The following is a 26,744-nucleotide window of genomic DNA, read 5'->3' as shown; positions in this document are numbered from 1 at the left end:
GGTAGCGGCGCATCGGTATAAACACGCAGCTAGCAGTGCTAGCTGCGTGTTTACAAAAAAAAAAAATATATGAAACTAGGCCCACCAGCTGGTTAATTCTGCCCTCCCTACAGATGCCCATATCGGGGTTGTGGAGTCGGTAAAAAATCATGCACTCCGAATCCTCAGTTTATGAATCCATCGACTCCAAGTATCCAAAATTGATCCAACTCCGACTCCACAGCCCAGTCCGAAATATGGAGTGGGTAGAAAAATCATCCAACTCAGTATATGAAACAACCGACTGACTCCTGGTGCCGGAAAATTGCTCCGACTCCACAGCCCTGGCCCATACATCCAGGGCTGTGGAGTCGGTACAAAAATCATCTAACTCCTCAGTTTATGAAAACACAGACTCAGATTCCAGGTACCCAAAATTGCTCCAACTTCGACTCCTCAACTCTGACTCCACAGCCCTGCATATATCTAGCAATGTATGGGCAGATTCAAACGAGACAGATCTCTCTCTGATCAGAGAGATATCTGTTGCCAGTCCATACACCACAGGCCGATTGCTGATCGATTTCAGCATGAAATCTTTTGAGAATCGTCCTCTTGTTGCCGCCTCGCCACCCCTGGCTGCTGTCCCCCAAATGTCAAATGTCCCTCTGTTGAATCCTTGATGCTTGCTTATTATATGCATGCATGCTTATTATACTACTGATTTTCATACAATTCAATAATAATAATGGTCGATCTAATGCAAAATTTAACACACAGCACATCAATATTCTGCTAAAAAGGAGTAAGTTCAACCCCAATGGTCTGAAATGAGTTGAAAGGAAAAAAAAAATCCCCAAAATCACAATGCTTTCCATGCACGTGAAGCATTGTAATTTTAGGGATATTTCTCCTTATTTCATGTTAATCTATACCAGGGGTGCCCATTAGTTAGATCGCAATTTACCGGTAGATCGCGACCCCACTACATTTTCCATTCTGTATATATGTTACGGCCAGAACCCGAAGTGTGGCCACTTCGCGTTCTGGACGGCCAATGTGCGAAGTGGCCGAAGCGCAGCGGCCAATGTTAGAAATGTAATGATTACACTAAGCTCAATGTATTTTACGGCCGTCTCGCTGTGGCCAAATGTATTACAACTTGCTTAATTTAATTAAATATAGCCGGCGGCAATGTAATAGATGAAGCCGCCGGCTTTCGCACTGCCTCCTCCCCCCCCCCCGAACCCCCGCCTCTCTCCTCTCCCTGCCTCCTATACAATACGGAGCAGCGAGACGGCCGTAAAATACATTGTGCTTAGTGTAATCATACATTTCTAACATTGGCCGCTGCGCTGCGGCCACTTCGCACATTGGCCGGCCAGAACCCGAAGGGGCCACACTTCGGGTTCTGGCTGTAACATATACAAGCGTGCTCCTAAAATTGTACATAAGTAGATCATTTTGACTTGCTAATTTTTTAAAGTAGCTCACAAGGCGAAAAAGTGTGGGCACCCCTGCTCTATACAGTAGCTGCATAATGTACTGGAAAACCTGAGCTAAAGCTTGGGTTCAGAAACACATAATCACCTAAGGAGAGGGAAGCCTCTGCATCCTATAGAGCAGTGATAGCTGAGCGGAAATGGAGAAAACTGGACTTAACCAGGATTTCCTACAGTACAAGACTAACCTGCTGCAGTTCCACACTGCCCTTGTTCATGCAAAGCAGGAATACATTACCAAGCTCATTGGAGCACAAGCTTCTAACCTCTGGCGTCTTTTTGCCACTTTCAACTCCCTGCTTAAACCCACCCTCCACCCTCAGTTTCTTCCTTCTCTGCCACAGATTTAACCATCCACTTCACCAACAAAATTGTCTCCATCCGTCAGGAAATATCCAATCTTCACCTCCCACTTCCTCCCATCCAGCTCCTCCTCCACCCTATCCTCCCCACACCTACTTCACTCCTGCTACCACTGAGGAAGTCAACCACCTACTGCAGACTTTTCATACCACTACTTCCCCCATTGTCCCCATCCCTTCTGATTTACTCCAGCCTCAATTCATGAATTTAGCCCCAGTCCTCACTACCCTGTTTAACCTCTCCCTATCCTGTTTAACCTCTCCCTACAGTGGCCCAGACTTCAAGCAGGCCACTGTACTACCCCTGCTCAAAAAACCCTCCCTCGACCCATCACTACTCTCCAACTACCGCCCTATCTCCCTTTTCCCCTTTGCCTCAAAACTCCTTGAGTGTCTGGTTCACAAACGCCTGACCCAGTACCTCAATGCCAACTCACTGCTAGACCCACTGCAATCTGGATTTCGGCCTGCCCACTCAACCGAAACAGCTCTCACCAAAGTGGTCAATGACCTTGCCTTAGCTAAAGCTGAAGGTAAATACTCCATTATTCTCCTCCTCCTTGACCTTTCTGCAGCTTTTGACACAGTAGACCATCCCCTACTCCTCCAGTCCATGTGCATTCACGACCTCGCCCTGACCTGGCTTTTGTCCTCATAAGCCCCCAACTACCTCTCAGTGAGAGTCCCCCAAGGCTCAGTCCTTGGCCCCCTACTGTTCTCCTTATACACATCCTCCATTGGCAAGGTTATCTCCTCCATTAGTTTTAACTATCATCTGTATGCAGATGACACCCAGATATACCTCCACACCCCTGACATATCCACCACTACCATGAACAAGGTCTCCTCCGGCCTATCAGCCATCTCCTCCTGGATGTCCGCTAGGTTCCTGAAACTAAATCTAGACAAAACAGAATTTATGATCTTTCCACCCCGTCCATCCCTGAACCTCCCAGATGTGCATGTCACTGTTAAAGTGAACCTCCAGACTAAAAAACTACTCAGCAGCCCTGAAAAGGCTTGCTGTTTCTTTAACAGTTTTACAGCATCAGAACTTTGTTTTTCTTTCCTAAGTCTCATTTTTAGCTGCACAGAAGAAAACTGCCCGGGCATTTTTCCCCTGATGCTGTGCAAAGTATGATGGGATTTCTGATATTGTTGTTCTCGTTCTGCTGTTTTGGTGCACATTTTTTTTTAACAATTCTGAATTTGAGATTTAAAGCCTAGCACGCGTAGCTGGGAGGGGTGATCAGGACACAGAACAGTTGGAACTGTGTCTCATGCTCCCTGTCACCTCCTTTCAACCAAAAAGATGGCTGCCCCATGACAATGATGGCTGCCCCATGCAATCACAAGCAATTGCCTGTTCTTTTAAAACAAGGTGGGTAAGAGGCTATATTACCAATCTGTTTTGATTAACATAACTGATGTAACTTAATGACAGTATGTTTGTTTAGGCTGAAGTTCCCCTTTAACCACACTATCATTCACCCTACCTCTTAAAGGAACACTTAAGTCTCTGTAAAAAAATGAGTTTTACTCACCTAGTGCTTCCAGCAGCATGCTATAGCATATAGCAGCATATAGGGTGCTATTGTGGCCGGGAACACGAAGAATCACTCGCGTTCCCGGCCTGTCGGCTCCTGTCGCTGAAACCGGAAGTGGCTGCCGGCGGGGCCAGGAGCATCTGATGGAGTCTGCATGGGCACGATACAGGTGCAGGGGGCTGCTGGAAGCCCCAGGTGAGTAAAACTAATTTTTTTTACAGAGACTTAAAGAGAATCTGTATTGTTAAAATCGCACAAAAGTAAACATACCAGTGCGTTAGGGGACATCTCCTATTACCCTCTGTCACAATTTCGCCGCTCCCTGCCGCATTAAAAGTAGTCAAAAACAGTTTTAAAAAGTTTGTTTATAAACAAACAAAATGGCCACCAAAACAGGAAGTAGATTGATGTACAATATGTCCACACATAGAAAATACATCCATACACAAGCAGGCTGTATACAGCTTTCCTTTTGAATCTCAAAAGATCATTTGTGTGTTTACCTTCTGTCCCCTTCTTCTCTCATGCACTGAACATTACAGGCTTCCTGCAGACAGCTCTGCCTGTGCCTGTGTTTGTAATTCCTCAGTATGTGTCAGCCAGCTACTTTCACAGCCTAAAGGTGCCCATACACTCGTCAGATTGGCAGCAGATAGATAAGAAATGCATCTGATGATCTATCTGATGCGTTTTTAGAACATTTTTTACCAGGATAGAATTCCAATAGATTTCAGTTTGAAATCTATTGAAATTCGATCTGATGGCATTTTTTTGCCATCAGATTTCCATTAAGGCCAATGCAAACTGATAAGCAATCTCATCAGATCGACCTAAATTTTCCACCCTGCAAGTTCGATGGAAATCCATCGAAATCGGCCGTCGATCGGTCGATTGGCCAACCGATTTGCAATCGATCGATCGGCCAGAAAATCGGCTGAGTGTATGGGCTGCTTTACAGAGGAGGGTTTTTATCTTCTATCACTGATAAGATAGCAGAGAAGCTGTTGGCTTATGTAAATAAAACACACACTGAAGTGTGCATAGAGGAACAGACCAGCACGGAAGAGTTGGCAGCCTTCCAGACACAGGCTGACAAGTCTGACAGGGGAAAGATACATTGATTTATTACAGAGACCGTGATAGTACAAAGTACTGCAGTGAGCCAGAACAGATCAGAATAGGTTTAGGAACTTGTAGGATGGTAGAAAAAACGTTGTAATTTTTGTTACAGAGTCACTTTAAAGGGAATGTCCAAGCAAAATAAACATCCCCACATCCAAAATCTTACAAAGTCCTGAAACTTCCACCTCTGTAACATCTGCAAGATCCACCCTTGCCTGACCTCTGCCACCACCAAACTCCTCACCCATGCCCTCATAATTTCCCACCTTGACTACTGCAATGCCCTTCTGTCTGGTATCCCTATGACCCGAATAGCCCTGCTGCAGTCCATCATGAATGCGGCAGCCAGAATTATCCACTCCCCCCATCGCTCCACCACATCGGCTCCCCTCTGTTAATCCCTCCACTGGCTTCCCATCCAATCCAGAATCAGATTCAAGATACTGTGTTTAACCTACAAATCTGTCCACAAAACCTGTCCAACCTAAATTTCCGATCTTACTCAAGAGGTACACACCTAGCCGCTCACTCTGCTCCTCCAATGAACTTTGCCTGACCGCCCCCCGCATCACCCAGTCCCTTGCACGCCTCCAGGACTTCTCAAGAGCTGCTCCAACACTATGGAACTTCCTACCTTCTCCCATTAGGGCAGCCCCCTCCTTCAACATCTTCAAGAAGACCCTCAAAACTCACCTTTTCACTCTGGCCTACCACCCTTCACAAGTGGTCTAAAACCGCAGCTGAACTCTGTTCCCCTACCTTTCGTGTCCCTACCTCTCCCTCTAGATTGTAAGCCTTTGGGCAAGGTCCTCCTCCTTTTGTGTCCTACCTGATTATGCACCTGCATTACTGTGCACCCATGCTACGCATTTGAGTGAACTCTACTTGCCTAATCTCCATGCTTCCATACAGTGACTGACTAAGCATTACCTTGTAATGAAACTGTGCTGCGTGATCTGTTTTTTCTTGTATTCCTGTATTGTCATATTGCTGTATGTCACCCCTAAATATTGTCTGTAACCTAAATTAATGTCCAGCTCCGCGTAATATGTTGGCGCTTTATAAATACAATAAATAAATAAATATCTAGCCTTGACAAGTCCTATGAGGCATTGCAATACTTTGACAGCTCTAAGCATAACTCGGGGAGGCAGAGGCATGATGGGATTTGTAATTTTGTCACAGCTGGTGTGCCAAGGTTAGCCATCACTGCTATAGAGGCTTCCCTCTGTGTCCTCCGCTACTTGCTGGGAACCTTGTGCTGTTTGGAGCCATACCCTTCTTCTGGTACAAGCACAAGCAGGGCCTCACCTGTGCAGTATCTGCTCCAGCCTACTGCACAAGCACAGCCATACTCACACAGGCGCAGCACGGCCACACTTGTGCCAGAAGAGGAATGCAGCCTGATCAGATTATTGCCAAGCCCTTGTTGTTAAAGACAATCTGTAATAATAAAAAAAGAAAAGTGTCCCTGGGTGTACTTACCTCAGGAGGGGGAAGCCTCCGGATCCTAATGAGGCTTTCCCTGTCCTGCACAGTAGCTCCTATCCAGCGCTGGCTCCCCCTGAAATTCTGCTGACGGATGCATGCAGGCTCAGTAGCGCCTATGGCACGCAGAGATATTTACCTTTTGGATCCAGCACAGGCGCAGTACCATCTTCCCCTTCTGGCTCTAGCAGAAATAGTCGAGCCCCATCGGGTCCACTCTACAGCACAGGCTCAAAACACATTATAAGGCTAGGTCAATGCAAGGCAATGGGGCCTAGCACACTTACCATGTCGCCTTGTGATGGAAGTGCCCGATGCAAAGTCAACGGCACATTACCTGCCCAGTTCCGCTTCGATGCAGCGGCAGTGGAAGAGTCAATGGGCAATGTCTGCAGTGTGGATGCGCAGAATGACTGGAATACGACAGGAACCAGAGACTCCCAGTGACATGCTTCCTGTCCAGCAGGGAGTACGTCAGGCGGCGGAGCTACGCATATGACCCTGTCGGCGCACTCCGCTGCAGGGTTATACGTTAGCCATTTGTGCGCATCGCACAGCAAACACACTTTTCAAGTGTAAAATCAGCCTAAAGGCAAACCTATAATGTTTGCTGCAGCCGATTTCAGGTACTCGGGAGAGGGAAGCCTCTGGATCCTCCAGAAGCTTCCCTTATCTTCCTCAGCCAGGCTGGTCCAGTGATGAGACCTGAAGTGTGTTGCCTGCTCAGTAGCACAGACCCGACTGGGCTTGGCTTTTTCCGCTGGAGCCTGAGTGGGTCTGTGGTTCTGTGTATGTGCAAACCATCTACAAATGTTTTTTCAGGGGTCTCAGCGCTACAACGGCTCGGTGTAGGAGGAAGAGAATCCAGAGGCTTACCCTTACCAAGGTAAGTACCCGGTAGGTACCCGGTAGGGGCACTTTTTATTCCCCACAAGTACAATTTAAATTAAACCCTTGTGGCTGGCAATGGAAATTACAATATTAGTCAGTTAAACCGGTCAAATTGATTGTTTCTGACAGGTCCAATCTGATTTCCAATCATTCTTTTTTGTAACTAATTTCGTAGAGGCGTGATCAAAAAAATCATTTAGAAAAATGATTGGAAATCCCATCTGACCTGTTGAAAATAGTTGATTTGACTCGTCTATCTGACAGGAAATTGCATGGTGTGTACCAGCCATTAGATGCAGTGCACATAGGATTCTTGAGTGTGAAAAATTTTGAATGGTTCTGACTACAATAATAACAGTGTTCTCCCCAGGCCCAATTAAGTGGGCGGGCCGCCCGGCTGTTTTGAAACCCCGCCTGCCTGCCTAGCAGGTCAGCACCTTGTCTCTCTCTAGCAGCCGATACAACAACTGCATACAGGCTTCAGGTCTGGCTAGGCAGAGACACAGTGCGTGCTGGGAGAGCGGCGGCGTCTAAAACACTAGAGACCCTCACACACCTGCGTCGTTTTTCAAGTATTTATTGAGCGGCGATCATGTCTTTGAGCGGCGATCTTCTAGAAAATGGCGGCCGTGCAGCCTCCAGCGGGGACACTTTTTAAGACGTGATGTAATTGGGGCAGGATGAATCAGCGTCCCCCACCAATCAACGGGCATCCGTCCCACCCACCTACCAATAGGATGCCGCTTCAAGATAGACCCGGCCCGCAGTGGCTGGCAGCGCGGCGCTGGCTGGCAGAGGTGGATGGTGTGCTACGGGTGATCAGCAGGGCTGTGCCCTGTCTGGCAGCACGAGCAGGTACTGAAGCTCGGGGAGACCTTTGGGGAACAGCCAAGGATCAATGTGAGGAGCGATCTGCTGCCATGCTATCTGAGGGGGAGGGAGGGGGGGGCCTACCTACCCACCCCACAAGTCTGACCTAACTTCCCACCCCACTAGCCTGACCTACCTACCTACCCCCACCCCACTAGACTGACCTACCTACCCACCCCACTAGTCTGACCTACCTACCCACCCACCCCACTAGCCACTAGTCTGACCTACCTACCCACCACACTAGCCACCAGCCTGACCGACTTACCCACCCACTCACCCCACCAGCCTGACCCACTTACCCACCCACCCCACTAGCCACCAGCCTGAACTATTACCCACCCACCCCACTATCCACCAGCCTGAACTACTTACCCACCCACCCCACTAGCCACCAGCCTGACTGACTTAGCCACCCACCCCACTAGCCACCAGCCTGACCTACACCCAACTAGCCTGACCTACTTACCCACCCACCTCACTAACCACCAGCTTGACCTACTTACCCACTACACTGTTACATTACAGTTGGCTACGCCCATGTAATGGTTCCACCCATTTTCCAGCACACGTCATGGCCATTTTACCCCACCCGGCTACTTTTTCATGCCACCCGCTGGAAAAAAAATTCTGGGGAGAACACTGAATAATGTAGCATCAAAAGAAACCTTTAAAGTGAACCCGAGGTGAAAATAAACTGATGAGATAAGCAATTATATTTATCCTCCTACTCCTAAAATACCTTACCCCAAAATAAAGTACCCCAGGTTTTTCTTTTATATTTAAACATTTACAAAGTTGGTTGAATGTTTTACTGTCTCTAATCAGTGGCAGCCTATTAAGTGTCCCAGAGTTAGAACAAGGTCAGTAGTTCATGTATTTTATCTCCCCTTGCCCTCAGAAGTTGTATTCTGCCAAGAGAACTTGTTTGTCAGTAATTTGCTTATCAGTGATGTTTACTATATTCCTGACAAGCTACTGACAAGACAGAAGCTGTCACTTCCATGCCTACAAATTAACTCTTTCAGGCAGCAAAATAAAAACAACCTGGTTATTGATGTTTTGTACTGTACATACAAATGTTTATCTCATCATGTCACATATCGCCTTGGGTATACTTTAACACAATAAGGTGGAAAAGATTATCAGTGTTTATGTACTTGACCAATCCAGGGCCGTTTCTGACAAATTTTAGAATCTGAAGCAAAACATTTCTTCCTTCACCGCCCTGCCTTCACTCCAGCTCTCCCAAAACATCTGGCGATGCTGGGCAAATTCCACCAAGAGACAGATCTCTATCTGATCAGATTGGATCAAAAAGAGATCTGATGGCTGCCTATACACCGCAGGCCGATTCCTGATCGATTTCAGCATGAAATCTTTCAGGAAATGGCCTTGTGATGTTGTCTCGCCACCCCACCAAATATTTTATGTGCCCCCCATGCCAGTGAATTTATACTTTACCGGTCCACGGTTCCCCAAGTGCCAGCACTGAATTTCTGCATTGGCGTATAACATGTGTGCAACACACACGCCCCATGTCTATATGCCGGTAGTAGTCATGTGGGGCACATGTGTGGAAATACAGTGCGGAAACTCTGGGGACAGGTAAAGTATGGGCACCAGGGGGCACATAAAACATTTGGAGGGACAGCGGCCAGGGGTCTCCTTCGCTTTCGTCATTCATCTTTATCACCGCCACGCACTGAATCAACCACACTGACCCGAGATTTCCCAGCATGCCTAATCAATACATTCGACCAATTTCAGCCTCAATTTGGTCGTACCGTTGATCGGGCATGCTCTTGGTGGCACCGATTTTACCTAATTCAAACATAATTAACAAATTGGATGGTCACTCAAGTTGACAGATGTACAGCCACCTACAGTCAGCTCCACCTCCACACACTCCAAATTCCCAGAAATATGAATAACTCACTAATCATATTATGCGTATACTGTACACAATTACAGTGCTCTGCCTCCATGCATTTGAACTGTACACAGGCAGACATTGCTACATACAGCAGCACACAGGCTCCTTTTTCATTAATCTATAATGTCTCTCCTCCATCATGCTCTGCGTTCCCCAATGATAACCACATGCAAAGCAGCTACTGTGGCACTAATGATAGGCCGCAGCTATATACCTGCATGGGAAGGTAATCGGGCTGTGGTCACGTGTGGTTGCATACGGTCACCTGTCACTGCGTGCGCCATCCTCAGCGGTGACACGCCCAGTACATGACGTCAGCCATCACGGCCTTCCCGAGCGAGGATCCGCTCCTCGCAGACTCGGCGGAGGCAGCAGAGAGGATGGACGTGTTTTGGACTGCTACGACTCCAGTTCCGTACATCGGCTCCTTCCATCAACTAGTAGTCATGAGAGGGAGAGAGAGCGGCTATCCCAACAGTATTCACACCCGGAGCTCCCCCTGGTGGCTGGCAGTGGGAATGGCACGATGGAGACAGAACGGAAATTCGTGAGTAAAAATTACAGTAACAGTTCTGACCGGGGCAGGATTTAGGTTATATTTCTCCCAAGCCCAAAATCTCACCCTTCCCCGGTATAGGCAGCTGGATGTAGTATTCCCCCCCCCCCCCCCCCCCCAAGTACAGGTTACCACGTGACCCCTGCACGCTTATAGGCAGCCAGAGCTTCCCCACAGTGTAAATGCCGCAGCGCATTAGTGTCCTAATTATCCTTTTCTTTCTGATCTATATAGATAGATTTTTTTTTTTTATTATTATTATAGTTGGCAGTGAATGGGCTGATCATTTTACATCATAAATTGCCATTTTATGTGCATTTGGAAGTAGCTGAGTTCATTTGCAGCGCGCAGTTTCTGCACCTGCTGGGGTAGTAATGCTAGGCCGAAGCTATATACCGGCATGGGAAGGTAATCGGGCTGTGGTCAGGTGTGCTTGCATGCGGTCACCTGTCACTGCGTGCGCCATTCTCAGCGGTGACACCCCCAGCACATGACGTCAGACATCACGGCCTCCCGAGGATCACTCCTCGCACAGTCGGCAGCAGCAGCAGAGAGAAGTAGTCATTCCCCCACCTTATTAATGCAGCAGTCCAAAAGTGCCCTAATGATTATCCTTTCCTCTCGGTCCTATAAATTGTGTACATTTTAAATAGTGTTTACACTGAATGTGTTGATTAGTCTAATCATGTGCTTCTGCTTTGTGCTGCAGCAGCATTTTGTAATTATATTACAAACTTTGATTTTTTTTGGTGCGATTGGGAGTAGCTTATTTTAATTGCAGCACACGGTTTTAAAGTTAAGATTTTCTAGTTTCTACAGCCCAAAAAAAAGATGGAACAAGGTGGTGGCTCTAGGACAGTGATGGCTAACCTTGGCACTCCAGCTGTGACAAAACTACAAATCCCATCATGCCTCTGCCTCCCCGAGTTATGCTTAGAGCTGTCAGAGTCTTGCAATGCCTCATGGGACTTGTAGTTCCACCACAGCTGGAGTGCCAAGGTTAGCCATCACTGCTCTAGGACAAGAGTGACCCTGGAGAGCACAGTGTTATGTCTGTGGACAGGAAATACCATCTGCTGAGTGGGGTGATGTAGAGATGGGAAGTTCGGATCTTTTCAATGATCCGGATGATTCGAATCGGATCATTGAAGAGATCCGGATCTTTGATCCGAATCTCGGCTCATTTTACTACGGGAAGCATTCGGGGTGAAATGAACAGCAGGACAGGTCTGTGGACAGGAGAAGGGGAGGGAGTGGACACACAGAGAAGGGGAGAAGATGGACAGAGGGCAGGGAGTGGACAGGGAAGGGAGGCGGGACGAGCAGAGAGCAGAAATGTTTGCACGTAATACCCACATGCTGAAGTCATATGCTTTACATATATTTCACCTATATGTTCATCTGTGTACTTTGAAAGAAAAGGTCGCACAGTGAAAGAAAGCATTCCCAGAAGATAAGTGCAGCTGTTTAGTGCCGAGTGCAGGAGGATTATGTTGCCTTTCAATCACAGTGTCTGCATAGTTACTGAGCTGTGCTGAGCCAAAAGCTTCCAATGTGATCACTGTGCAGCACTACGGAACAGACAGCCTATAATGGGCAGCACGTTATAGCCAGTATGTGTGCTCTACACATATCTGGCAGTGGCACCAATGTCCCCTCTCTCTCATCTACCTGTCTCCCTGCAAGGCTGCCTCCCATCCAACAGAGCGATCCATCTCAGCTCTGCTTCCAGGACCCCGCTGACCGCTGAGAGGGGGCGTGTCGCTCCTGGCCCCGCCCCTTTTGCGATCCGAATCACTCATTTTGATGATTCGGATGATCGACTCATAAAATAGATTCGGATCAAAGATCCGAATCGTTCATGATCCGGACAACACTAGGGTGATGCCTGAGAGGCACCTTTCCTCCCATGATGCTGAAGGGTAGATGGGTTAGCCTCTCAAAAGAAGGCCCTGGGCTTAAAGAGAGTCTGAAGCGAGAATAAATCTCGCTTCAGACCTCATAGTTAGCAGGGGCATGTGTGCCCCTGCTAAAACGCCGCTATCCCGCGGCTTAACGGGGGTCCCTTCACCCCCAAATCCCCTCCATACAGCGGGGGAGCGCTTCCTGATTGGGGCAGGGCTAACCGCCGCAGCCCTGCCCCACGCGCGTCTGTCAGACGCGTATCTCCGCCTCCCCCCCCCCCCCCCCTCTCAGTCTTCCTTCACTGAGAGGGGTGGGGGAGAGGCGGCGATGCGCGTCTGATAGGAAGAAAAAAATTCACGACCAAGTGAACTTGGGGGAGGGGGGGGGGGGTTGGGGGTGAAGGGACCCCCGTTAAGCCGTGGACAGGAAGCATGTCACCTACCATACATGCCCCTGCTAACTATGAGGTCTGAAGCGAGATTTATTCTCGCTTCAGACTCTCTTTAAAGGAGTACTGTAAGGGTAAAAATAAAAAAAAAGTTTAACTTACCTGGGGCTTCTACCACCTGCAGACGTCCTGTGCCCACATCGGAACAAAATTATCTTCCGGTCTCCCGCCATGGCTCACATACGGATTTTGCAATTTTAATGTCTCAAACTACTGTGCCCTTGCAAACTACTGTGTCCTTGCGCCCGCCGAAGCCGGGAGCTTCCGGTGCAGTACGCCCCAAGTAAGTAGAAGCCCCAAGTTGTTTTTTTTTTTTTAATACCCTTACAGTACTTCTTTAAAGAGTTACTTAAAACTAATGGGAACCGGGTTTTTAAAAAAAAGTCAGATACCTAAGGAGAGGGAGGCTGTGGGTCCCACAGAGCACTCCCTCTCCTCTCCCGGTGCCTGCTGCTGTCTTTGCTCCCCCGTAGCAGTATTCGACCGTTTCGGTCAAATACCGCTGTCTCCCGGCCGAAGGTAGGCTTCGGAGATGCTTCGGGAGCCTGAGTGCTCCTGAAGACGGGCCGCTCTACACTGTGCGTGCGCCTCTGACGCGTTCGCATGTGCGCCGCCTGTCTTCAGGAGGACTTGGCTCCCGAAGACTTCCGAAGTCCCCTCGGCGTGGGATGAGAACGGAGGAGCCAGCGCAGCGCCGGGGCCACCGGCAGAGGAGAGGGATGGCTCATTAGGACCGAGCCTTCCCTCTCCTTAGGTGAGTATCTGACTTTTTTTTTTTTAACAAACCTGGGTTACATTAGCTTTAAAGGAAACATCAGGCTATAGTTAAAAAAAAAATCAATCTACTTACCTGGGGCTTCCTCCAGCCCCCTGAAGCCTGTGTGTCCCTTGCTGCAGCTCCGCTCCGGCCTGGTCAGTGTCCACTGCATGTGCACTTCTGCTTGCGATCACGGTCTCATCACTATGCAGGTGCCCAAAGTGCCTGCTTTTGTGACTTGCTGCCAGTACAGGGATCTTTTTTTTACAGACAGCCGAACCGCTCGTTTGGTGGGCACTTCAGCATCCTGTCTACCACCCACGACTGCCATTCGGGGCTGTCTGCTGCCTATGTCGAGCATTAGCATGCACCCGGCTGGTGAATAGTAGCAGCTGACAGGCGGTGAATTCACCACCTGTCAGAAGCTCTGGAGAAGAGGACTTAAAGTGAACCAGAGGTGAGAGCGATATATGGAGGCTGCCATATTTATTTCCCTGATCCTTTGCCTCTTGATACATTTAGCCATCGGCCCTGAGCAAGCATGCAGCAGATCAGGTGTTTCTGACATTATTGTCAGATCTGAGAAGATTAGCTGCATGCTTGTTTCTAGTGTTGTTCAGCCACTACTGCAGCCAAATAGATCTGCCGGGCAACTAGTATTGTTTAAAAGGAAATCTATAAGGCAGCCTCCATATCACTCTCACCTCGTGTTCACTTTAAGGGGGCCACTAATGATACAATTTGCTAAGCGATCGTTTACAAATAATTCTTCATAAGAACGGTCTAAAATGATCGTTTGGAACCATCAATGGACAAAAATATCCTAACCAATCTGATCAGATTTCATTAATCTAATCAGGTTAATGAAATCTGATCAGATTAAGAGATTTTTTTTTTCCACTAGTGGTCATGAACAACTGTTCATGAATTATTCACAATTCCTCATATGAACGATCGGAAATGATAGTTTGTAACTACTAATGGAAAATAATCTCCTAACCGATCACATTAATGAAACTGATGCAATTTTTGGATCAATCTGATCAAATCAGTTAGGAGATTTTTGTCTATTAGTGGTTGCAAACTATAATTTCCTATCGTTCATACGAAGAATTCGGAAAATTGTATTGTTAGTGGCCACCTCTAGTATTAAGCTGTCACTACTCAAATCCATGATGTGTGCACTTTATTTTAGTAACAGGTGTTCATTATATGCATGCCCAACCCCATACACCATGTGACTTTGGGGTGTATGCAATAAGCTGCGGTAAGCAGAATTTCATGCATAAGGTTTTATGCATCAGGAGTAGAGACTAATGCATTGCATGTAATGTATTGCATTCTGCTCTACTAATCCTACGGCAAAACTTTATGCACGTGATTTTGCTTAAAGGGAAGGTTCAGGGAGGGTGGGTAAAAAATAAAAATCAAATTCCACTTACCTGGGGCTTCCTCCAGCCCGTGGCAGGCAGGAGGTGCCCTCGCCGCCGCTCCGCAGGCTCCCGGTGGTCTCCGGTGGCGCGCCCGACCTGGCCAGGCCGGCTGCCAGGTCGGGCTCTTCTGCGCTCCAAGGCCCGGAACTTCTGCGTCCCACGCCGGCGCTCTGACGTCATCGGACGTCCTCCGTGCTCTACTGCGCATGCGATCGGACATGTCGGATTTAATCAAATCGTAAATATAATCGTAATCGAATCATACAAAGAATTGTTTAGTGTAGATGGGGCTTAAAGGGCTCAAACACACTATAACCCCTTTTCTGAGCGCTTGCGATTTATTAGTGCTTTCTGAACACTTTTTAAAAAAATCGCTCCTATTCACTTGCGTTAAAATCGTGGTAAAAATCAGAGATCATGTACGTTTTTACTCATATGCAATCGCAGTGATTTTTACTGCAATTTTTTATGCAAGTGAATGGGAGTGATTTTTTTAAAAAGCGCTCAGAAACCGCTAATCAATTGCAAGCGCTCAGAAAAGCGCTTATAGTGTGTCTGAGCCCTTAATGTCATTTTTAAAACATGAAGTGGAAGTTGTCTGAATTTTTAAAGTTGACCTGAACTCAGAACTTCCTCTCTGCTCTAAAAGATACGCAACAGCATAATATTCTTTAACCACTTCAGCCTTCAGTCGTTTTCACTTTATGCATCCGAGCAATGTTCACCTCACATTCATTAGCCTATAACTTTATCACTACTTATCACAATGAACTGATCTATGTCTCGTTTTTTCCGCCACCAATTAGGCTTTCTTTGGGGGGTACATTTTGCTAAGAGCCACTTTACTGTAAATGCATTTTAACAGGAAGAATAAGGAAAAAATGCATTATTTCTCAGTTTTCGGCCATTATAGTTTTAAAATAATACATGCCTCCACAATTAAAACTCACGTATTGTATGTGCCCATTTCTCCCGGTTATTACACCATTTAAATTATGTCCCTATCACAATGTATGGCGACAATATTTTACTTGGAAATAAAAGTGCATTTTTTTCCGTTTTGCATCCATCACTATTTACAAGCTTATAATTAAAAAAAAATAGAAATATTTCATGTTTACATAGATATTTAAAAAGTTTAGACCCTTAGGTAAATATTTGTTTTTTTTTGTTTTTTTTTATTGTAATGTTTTGTTTTTTTTTATTATTAAACATTTTATGTGGGTATTTTTGGGAGGGTGGGATGCAAATCAATTTTTTTTGTACATATTGGTCTATTTTTTTAAATTTTTTTTGCATTTTCATGCAGTTAGCTTTTTGGCCACAAGATGGCAGCCATGAGTTTGTTTACAATGATGTCACTCTAAGCATAACACGGACGCTTAGAGTGACGTCGGGGGAAATAGGAACAGAAAAACCTCAGCTTCCGTGCGAAGCTGACGGTTTTTCTCAGGGGGAGAGCAATCAGTGATCGGGCACCATAGCCCGATTCACTGATTGCCTAGCTAGCGAACTGCGGGCCAGAAGTGCGCGTGCACGCGTGCGATCGGCCGTGGGGGCGCGCCGCAGCGCACATGGCCTCCTGGGCGTAGCTAGTACGTCCAGGAGGCCAAAGTAGTTAAAGAAAAACATTTCTTTGTTACAGCTGATACACTGCAGATTTATTTCAGGATTTGTATCTGCTTCCTGCTTTCATGGAAGCAGGCATATTGTAACTTCATGTGCTTTCAATTTAGCTTCTCTGCCATGGCAGTCATAGTTGGAGGGATCAAATTTCATCTTGTGATTAGTCACAGATGAGGGGGAATTCGGCTAAACTCTTTAAATACATACAGGGTGCACTTCTCGGTTTCCTTTCTCTCCTGTGCAAGAGTTGGGGTCCACTTTAACCACTTAACGACCGCCCACTGCACAGGGGTGGTCGGAAAGTGGATGCCGCAAGGACCAGCTCATGCCCAGAGGCGGCGGTCCTTGTAGGGGCATGGGCGGAGCGATCGCGTCATCCGTGACACGATCCTCTGCCGGGGATCGGTAGCCGGCCATTTAGTCTTCGCTCACCGGCCACTTAGCAGCGCCGGCGAGCTTAGGAATATACAAATCCGGCCAATCAACTGAGTATAAGGCACTTTGTTAGGTAAACAAAGTGCCTTATACATGCTTCCTCCTCGCCTCGTGGTCTCATTGTTCCAGAGACCACCAGCGAGAAGGAAGCACTTGTGAGTATACACTGCACACAGCTTTTTTTTGCCCACAGCTCCCCTGATCTCCCACCCCAGCCTTCATACCCCCCCCGATCACCCCAGCAGACCCCTGCCCAGCACCCTTGCACCCCTCTAAAACCCCCACCCCCCCACCTATCACTAACTAGCGACGCTATCCCCTGCATTAGGTCCCTAACTGCCTCCTAATCACCCCTGATCCCCCCCTACCTTTAGATCACCCCCACACCCCATCCCAGACTACCCCCCCTGTATACTGTATACAGCTAGCTTACCCCCTGATCCCCCTCTGATCACCTGTCTATCACCTGTCTATCACCTGTCTATTACCTGTCTATCACCTGTCTATCACCTGTCTATCACCTGTCTATCACCCCTCAGCACCCCCACCCATCAGAGCAGACCCTAACTGCCCCGTGGGGGCAACCGATCACCTGCCCAGACCCTCGATTGCCCTCATACCCCCCTCCTGATTACATCCCCTGCGCATTGTTTACATCTGTCCTCCCCAGCAATCACTAACTGATCTGCGATCAGTAACCCCCTGTGTCTGCCTCTGATCAGATCAGGACTCAGTCTGCCCCGTGCGGGCTCCTGATCAACCCCCCACCCCCTCAAATCGCCCTTAGACCCCCCCCCCCTAATCACCGTCCGAGTGCATTGTATTTGACTGTGCTGTGATTGTATTTGATTGTGCAGCGATTGTATTCGATTGTGCTGCGATTGTATTTGATTGTCCCGTGATCTGCTTCGATTGTCCCGTGATTGTTTGATTGCCTCTGAGACCCCACTTCCCAACAACCCCCACCCCCCATCACCTTCCGAGTGCATCAGATTTGCTTGTGCTGTGATTGGATTCGATTGTGCTGTAATTGTATTTTATTGTCCCGTGATCGGCTTCGATTGTCCCGTGATTGTTTGCCTCTGAGACCCCACTTCTCGCCACACCCAACCCCACCCTCCCCCCACCACCTCCAACCACCACCTTCCGAGTGCATCAGATTTGCGTGTGCTGTGATTGGATTCGATTGTGCTGTAATTGTATTTGATTGTCCCGTGATTGTTTGATTGCCTCTGAGACCCAACTTCCCACCAACCCCAATACCTCTCAAATACTCCCTTTTGCTAGGTAGGTGCTCTTTTTTTCTGGGTAGTCTCGGAGGAAAACCCCATAAATTTAGCAATCCACAATGGCAAGAAGGGGGATTTCCGATGAGGAGGTATACAGGTACATGGACCAGTCGGATGAGAGCTTTTGGGAAGACTTATACGACGAATCATCCGGGTCCGAATTTGAACCTGTGGAAAGCTTTGGTCCCGGCTAGAGCCAGGCGTACCAGACCCCATGTCGTTAGACCGCAGGTGGCGCAGGATCCGCCTCAAGGGCAGCAGGGTGGTGTTAGCGCTGATGAGAGTTTTGTTGGTGAGGCAGGCACCAGCAGCGCAGCATCTCCTGGACTTAGTACCAGTACTTCCGTAGACCCTGGTGAAGTGGTGAGCGCCAGCATGGAAGTTGAAACTGGTACGGTGGCACGTGCAGTAGTACCCCCGTCGCAGCCACCAAGAAGAAGACGGGCCCGTAGTACCCATAGACTCCCAGAGGTGCTGGCACATCCAGATTGGCAATCCCCTGATTCCGCCGCACCCGTAGTGCCCCCTTTCACCGCCCAGTCTGGAGTCCAGGTGGCGACAGCTCATCTAGGAACGGCCCTAGAATTTTTGCAGCTGTTCATCACCCAGGTTCTCTTGGACTTAATCGTGGTTGTGACCAACCGTAAAGCCACACAATTCATCACCGAGCACCCGGAGAGCAGCTATGCCCAGCCTTTCCGGTGGAAACCAGTCCAAGTTTCCGACATTAAAATCTTTTTGGCCCTTGTCCTTCACTTGGGACTAATGAAACAGAATGTATTGCGGTCGTATTGGTCTACGAACCCAGTACATCATGTTCCCTTGTACCCTGCTGCCATGTCCAGGACACGATTTGAGTCCACCCTGCACTTCCTGCACTTCAACGACGACGAAACCTGTCATGAAAAGGGCCACCCTGCTTATGACCGGCTCCACAAAATTCGGCCCATCATAGACCACCTGTCATCAACATTTGCAGATGCTTATATCCCTGAACAGAACATCTGTGTAGACGAGTCCCTCTTACGCTTTACAGTACATCCCAAGCAAGCACGCCCGGTATGGGGTGAAACTGTATAAGCTCTGTGAAAGGGCCACAGGCTATACATGTCGTTTTAGGGTCTATGAGGGAAAAGACTCAAAATTGGAGCCGGTCGGATGCCCTGACTACCTGGGGAGCAGTGGAAAGGTTGTGTGGGACTTGGTGTCACCCTTGTTCCAGAAGGGGTACCATCTTTATGTGGACAACTATTACACAAGTGTGGCCCTCTATCAGCACTTAAAGTTAGAAGGAATCCGATGCTGTGGCACTGCGCGGCCTAGTCGCCAGGGCTTCCCCCAACGGCTCGTTACCATGGGGGAAGCCCTGGCTCCGCCAATGCCCCTACAAGGACCGCCACCATTTGTCTATACGGCGGTCCTTGCGGGGTCAACTTCCCGGCCGCCAATTGTATATACGGCGGTCGGGAAGTGGTTAAGACACCCTCCCCAGGGAACAATTTCATCCCACCAACATGATGTATGTCGGCTTCCCACCCAGTGCTAACCTAACATGAGAAGAATCTCCCACTGGAAATCAATCTTCTCTCGGACCCCACCCGCACCTCTGGTTCACTATATATGTGGCGTCAACTTCAGTTAGACTTGGCGCTAAACTGCGTCTCCTACCTCCCCGGCATCACACACATACACAGCAGATTGGCTGCTGAGATGTTTTATTGATTTGTGTGATAAGCAGAAGGCACAGCAGAGATCCTAGTCACAGCAAAAAGTTACATCACACATACAGCAAATGAACAAGGCCAATACCCTAACTAGCTGAAAGGAGTACAAGCTCCAGGAACCCCCCACCCCCACCCCAGGGAACCCTCACAAACCAGCAGTATGCTATATATGTGGTCTCAACTTTACTTCTGACTTGGACCCCCACACAACGCCTTCTATTTCCCCTGACATCACACATACCAAGAAGAGTACCACTTCTGGCTACAGAGATACGGTTATTGATTTGTGTGACAAATGAAAGGCGCAGTAGAGATCAAAGTCTCAGCTTCTGTCAAGACCCCAGAAATAGCATAGATGCATGCTCCCTACCCTGCTGAATTGTCAGCGAAAAAAAACCCATCCAAGATTTAGATACCCTCCCCAGGGAACTAATTCATCCTACCAACCTAGTATATGTTGGCATAACCCACCCCATGCTATCTGAACAAGAGAAGAATCTTCCAATGGAAAACACAATCTTCTCTAAGAAACCTACCCCCCACCCTTTTAATAGCCTATAATAGTTGAAGGTATGCCCTACTGCAAATACATCTTATAATAGTCCATTTTGCTGAACTAAACAATGAGGGCCCTTTTCCACAAGCAGTTGATGGGCAGCGAAAAGTCTTTTGAACGCTCACAACTGCTTGCTTCTGCCTGGTAACTGTGTGCTGCTGCTTAGTAACTGCTCACTAAGCGCACAGTTTAACCGCATGTGGAAAAGGGCCCTTACTGATGTGCACGTGTTCCACAGGGAGGGGGGGAAAGTGCGCTCCCATTACCTCTGTAAATTACAATCTTTTGATTTTTTTTTACACACAATTGTCCATTTACAGAGTTATTTCTCCCACCTGGCATGGGTATGTGTAAAAATACACCCCAAAACACATTGTACTACTTCGGCGAGTACGGCGATACCACATGTGTGGCAATTTTTTGCACCCTAACTGCGCTAAGGGGCCCAAAGTCCAATGAGTACCTTTAGGATTTCACAGGTCATTTTGCGACATTTGGTTTCAAGACTACTCCTCATGGTTTAGGGCCCCTAAAATGCCAGGGCAGTATAGGAACCCCACAAATGACCCTATTTTAGAAAGAAGACACCCCAAGGTATTCCGTTAGAAGTATGGTGAGTTCATAGAAGATTTTATTTTTTGTCACAAGTTAGCGGAAAATGACACTTTGTGAAAAAAAAAACTATAAAAATCAATTTCCGCTAACTTGTGACAAAAAATAAAATCTTCTATGAACTCACCGTACTACTAACGGAATACCTTGGGGTGTCTTCTTTCTAAAATGGGGTCATTTGTGGGGTTCCTATACTGTCCTGGCATTTTAGGGGCCCTAAACCGTGAGGAGTAGTCTTGAAACGAAATTTCTCAAAATGACCTGTGAAATCCTAAAGGTACTCATTGGACTTTGGGCCCCTTAGCGCAGTTAGGGGGCAAAAAAGTGCCACACATGTGGTATTGCCGTACTCGGGAGAAGTAGTACAATGTGTTTTGGGGTGTATTTTTACACATACCCATGCTGGGTGGGAGAAATACCTCTGTAAATGACAATCTTTGGATTTTTTTTACACACAATTGTCCATTTACAGATTTATTTCTCTCACCCAGCATGGGTATGTGTAAAAATACACCCCAAAACACATTGTACTACTTCTCCCGAGTACGGCGATACCACATGTGTGGCACTTTTTTGCCCCCTAACTGCGCTAAGGGGCCCAAAGTCCAATGAGTACCTTTAGGATTTCACAGGTCATTTTGAGAAATTTTGTTTCAAGACTACTCCTCATGGTTTAGGGCCCCTAAAATGCCAGGGCAGTATAGGAACCCCACAAATGACCCCATTTTAGAAAGAAGACACCCTAAGGTATTCCGTTAGTAGTACGGTGTGTTCATAGAAGATTTTATTTTTTGTCACAAGTTAGCGGAAATTGATTTTTATAGGTTTTTTTTCACAAAGTGTCATTTTCCGCTAACTTGTGACAAAAAATAAAATCTTCTATGAACTCACCGTACTACTAACGGAATACCTTGGGGTGTCTTCTTTCTAAAATGGGGTCATTTGTGGGGTTCCTATACTGCCCTGGAATTTTAGGGGCCCTAAACCGTGAGGAGTAGTCTTGAAACGAAATTTCTCAAAATGACCTGTGAAATCCTAAAGGTACTCATTGGACTTTGGGCCCCTTAGCGCAGTTAGGGTGCAAAAAAGTGCCACCCATGTGGTATTGCCGTACTCGGGAGAAGTAGTATAATGTGTTTTGGGGTGTATTTTTACACATACCCATGCTGAGTGGGAGAAAGATCTTGGTAAATGGACAATTGTGTGTAAGAAAAAAAAAATTAAAAAAAAATTAGGGGGCGTGGCCAGCACGAGCATGTGAGAGGACGTGTTTCACTTCAGCTCCGCTCTCCGGCTTTATTTATCCTGCCTCATCCTGCTTATTGTGATCTCTTTCTCTGCTCTAAACAAGCTGCTGTGTGCCCTACATCGCACTGACTACTACCATGGGCCCCAAAGCTCAAAAAGATAGAGATAAGGACCGGGAGAAGACGGTTGGCCCGTTGGACAAATACCGCCAGACTGCCCAAGATGGCGCCTCCTTGGAAGCTAGTGCGATGCCCTCCTCAGACCCTGAAGCAGAACCGGCTCCCACAACAGTACAAATCTTAGAAGCAATCAACACCATGCACTCCTCGTTGACCCAGACTTTCACCACCAAGGTCGAAGAGGTAAAAGCCGACATACAACTACTGCGTGCTGATCTAGGCAACTTGCGTGACCGTGTGCGCGACACTGAGCGGCGGATCTCCGACCTCGAGGACAGTATAAAAAACATACCAAGAGAGGCGGCTGATACACAGAAACAACTTAAAACCATGATCCTGAGACAAGAGGACATGGAAAATCGACTCCGGAGAAATAACATTCGGCTGATAGGCCTCCCAGAGAAGTCGGAAGGAAATGATGCGGAGGGCTTCTTGGAACATCTCCTCACTACGCACTATGGCCGAGAGGCCTTTACACCCTGCTTCTCGGTAGAGAGGGCCCATAGAATCCCGTCCAGAATACAGCCTCCCGGAGCCTTACCTCGCACCTTTATCGGCCGCCTTCTTCACTTCCGAGACCGAGATACGGTCCTCCGCCTAGCACGAGAAAAAGGCAACATACAAATGGGCAACGTATCGATCTCCATTTTCCCGGACTTCGGTGTTGAAACCCAAAAGCAAAGAGCCAGCTTCATAGAAGTTAAGAAGAGGCTGCGTAAACGCGGCCTACAGTACGCCATGATGTTCCCAGCTCGCCTGAAGGTCATCGCTGAGGAGAAGACACACTTTTTTACCACCGCCACGGAGGCCTCATCTTGGATAGAAAAACTTCCAGCAGTCCAACAGCAGCAAGATACCTGAAGCTCCTAGCCTAACATGGGCCATGCAAGTATTACTGCAATGACTATATTGTTTCCTATAACTGCGCTTAAGCCGCCATATGCCACTCGGAATCCTGATGGCCTCTCTTTAGGCCTGGAAAATACCTTAACATCTAACTAGGCTTTGTTTTAGCGCCGTGTAGACGCTATAAATATGTTTCCAGTTAACAGTTTATATATGTTATTAATGGTTTGCTGAACTCTCTCTGGTTTTATGTCTTTTCCTATACTATACTGGCATAATAGGCCCATAGCTAGCTAATTGATGTTGAAGCAGGATGTTTATCTGCATGTTAAACTAAATTTTAGCCGGATTGAGCTGACGAGCTCCTTAATGACCGTGCTAAGCATATAGATTCAACCCCCCCTGGGACATATACTACCTTGTTTTACAAAGTACAGAATTCTCACAGGTTTCTTTCTACCTGCGGCACTGTACTCTTGGGACCTCTGCCCCAGTGAAGGTTTGCTCTTGGGTATAATGCTCCGGCCTTATCATACTGGCAAGGAGCTGGGTTTTCGTTTTATTTTTTATTCTTCCTTTTCCCCTTTTTGCTCTACCCACTGCACCAACAACCTCCAATATGCTTCCGTCTTTCATGACCCTATGGGATTTATTTATTCACAGGACCAATATGGCTACCAAGGTATCTTTCCTAACATGGAATGTACGTGGGGTGAGGGACAAAATTAAACGGTCAGTATCACTTAATGTGCTTAAAAAACACTCAGTGGATGTCATTGCTCTACAAGAAACACATATGGACAGTACCATGGAACGTGCCCTCTTAAGACCCTGGATCGGTTGGAACTATCATTCCATATTGAATTCCCAGTCAAGGGGAGTATCCCTATTAATTACACGTAGAGCACATTTTCAGTACAGGGACTCCGTAATAGACGATGAGGGAAGATACATTTTCCTTCACTGTATATTATATAACACCCCAGTGCTGATCCTGGCCATATATATACCCCCCCCCCCCGTTCCAATACGAAATAATTAAGCGGGCACTGTCCTTTATATCGAACTACCCACAACTGCCCTCTATCTGGCTGGGAGACCTGAATTATGTCCTCTTCCCGGAGCTAGATAAGCAACCTAATCCTAGTAACACTTCTCCTCCTACTAAATTGCTTCAAATGCTCCGCCTGGTCTCAATATCTGATCCTTGGCATAATAAATATCCTGATATTCCAGTGTACTCCTGTTACTCTGCTACCCATCATACTAGATCCCGTCTGGATTATGTACTGGTAAGCGACTCCTTACTACCCAACTGTACTGCAGTGGAATACCTACCAGCTATCCTATCAGACCACTCTCCGTGTAAAGTTACCCTATCTTGGTCCTTTCCGCCAAGATCTGATTTATGGAAGTTAAATACATACTGGTTAACTAAACTATCTCCTACCATACAACTGGAGTATAAATTGCGGGAGTACATTGGAACTCAGGGTATGGATGCTTCTTTTACTTCAGTCTGGAGTGTCACTAAAACCTATATTAGGTCCCTCTTTTGTAAAGAGATTAATCTATGTAAGAAGGCATCTGCCTGCCAGGAGCAAACAGCAAAAAGAGCTTCAACTGAAGCTGAAAAGGCATATTCTATTATCCCTAACACACTGACAGAACAGGAATATAAGCATAAACTAACACTATACGAGCAATTACTAACAGAAAAGACACAGCGTAAACTATTATTTTATAGGCAGGATTGGTATGTGTTTGGGGAACAATGTGGCGCCCTACTAGCAAAAATTTCCAGGCAAAGAGGTTCTCCTCAAGTGATCACTAGTATAAGTGATGCGGGGGGCGATATACTGACCAGTCCAGACCTAATCCTTAACAGGTTTGCATCCTACTACAAACAATTATATACCAAACAAACAAGTAAGTCACCCTCTGAGATCGCCAATTATCTTGACTTAATCAAGTTACCAACTCTTACCACTGACCAAACAAGACACTTAGACAGACCCATCACAATTGCTGAGATTTGTGATGCAATAGCTGATCTACCCTCTGCCAAATCCCCCGGCTCAGATGGCCTACCAGCTGAGCTGTACAAAGAATACTCCCCTCTACTCGCCCCCTTGCTCCTGAAATTATTTAATACTGCCAATGAACAAGGGACACTGCCATATTCCATGCGGGAGGCTATCATTACTATTATTTTGAAACCGGGGAAAAATCCCCAGGAGTGTGGAGCCTATCGCCCAATCTCTTTGCTGCAAACAGACGTTAAAATTTTAGCCAAGATTCTGTCCAACAGACTGAATTCAGTTATACCCACCTTGGTGCATAGAGATCAAACTGGGTTCATTCCCAATAGATCCACAGCCTTAAATCTACGACGTCTGTTTATTAATCTACAAGCGAGTCACTCAAATATAGGAACACGAGTCTTAATCTCATTAGATGCTGAAAAAGCATTCGATACCATAGAGTGGGATTTTCTGCTTGCAGCACTCTCTAAATTTGGATTCGGCGATGGGTTCTCCTCCTGGGTAAAACTGCTCTACAATATGCCAACTGCGAGAATAAAACTTAATGGTTGGCTATCCCCCTCCTTTACACTTCAACGAGGTACTCGGCAGGGCTGCCCCCTTTCCCCACTATTATTTGATCTAGCACTGGAACCCTTAGCTGCACTGATACGGGATACTAACACAATACGGGGGTGGGAACTGGGGCATATCTCTGAAAAAATAAGTCTTTACGCGGATGATATGCTTCTTTACATGGCCGATCCTGGGGAATCTCTGCAAACAGCCCTTTCTATTATGGAGAATTTTGGCTTATTTTCTGGCCTGCGTATAAACTGGACTAAGTCGTATATCTTGCCGGTGGATCACTTTGCTCCCTCCCCGGAACAACTTAAAACACCTCTCAAATGGGTTAGTGAAATTAGATATCTAGGTATTAATATCTCTCGCCTCTTGGATGATTTCATCCCATTGAACCTCACCCCTCTGCTACATTCCATGATTATTAAGCTTCGTACTTGGGAAAAATTACCATTATCCACACTTGGTCGTGCAAACATGTTTAAAATGATTATTCTCCCTAAAATTCTATATGTATTATGGCATTCACCAGTGTATCTCCCACCCCACACCTTTGTTAAGCTAAATGCACACCTGACTCAATTTATTTGGTCGCACCAACGACACAGATTGTCTCTCTCTGTCCTACAACATCCTAAAGACCTAGGAGGCATTGCACTGCCTGACTGTTACTCTTATTACTTAGCCGCGCAACTATCCCTCTTATATGCTGGGTTCAGAGAGGATAAACAGGTACTGCAAACTCTCCTTTTTGAAAGGTTATCTGTTAAATATACAGATCCTGTATACAATGTCTTAAAAGGTAAACCGGGTATAACTTATTTCCA

At 47.0% G+C, this 26,744-nt stretch overlaps 1 protein-coding gene and 1 long non-coding RNA gene across 8 annotated transcripts in view; one reads left to right on the top strand and one right to left on the bottom strand.

Annotated features, from left to right (window-relative positions):
* LOC137503901 (uncharacterized) overlaps positions 1–10,140 on the bottom strand; it is a 61,840-nt gene extending 51,700 nt beyond the window's left edge. The window contains exon 1 of the long non-coding RNA XR_011019372.1: positions 9,912–10,140. This is a non-coding gene — a long non-coding RNA (uncharacterized lncRNA). The remainder of the gene's footprint in view (positions 1–9,911) is intronic.
* LOC137503900 (trace amine-associated receptor 1-like) overlaps positions 10,000–26,744 on the top strand; it is a 176,518-nt gene continuing 159,773 nt past the window's right edge. For all 7 annotated transcript variants that reach the window (XR_011019371.1, XM_068231584.1, XM_068231580.1 and 4 more), the window contains exon 1: positions 10,000–10,244. The gene's annotated coding sequence lies outside the window, so the exon portion shown is untranslated. The remainder of the gene's footprint in view (positions 10,245–26,744) is intronic.

Source organism: Hyperolius riggenbachi, chromosome 4 (genome assembly GCF_040937935.1).
Source record: "Hyperolius riggenbachi isolate aHypRig1 chromosome 4, aHypRig1.pri, whole genome shotgun sequence".
Lineage (NCBI taxonomy): Eukaryota > Metazoa > Chordata > Amphibia > Anura > Hyperoliidae > Hyperolius > Hyperolius riggenbachi.
Note: the sequence above shows the minus strand (reverse complement) of the source record. Positions and strands in the feature narration are given on the sequence as shown.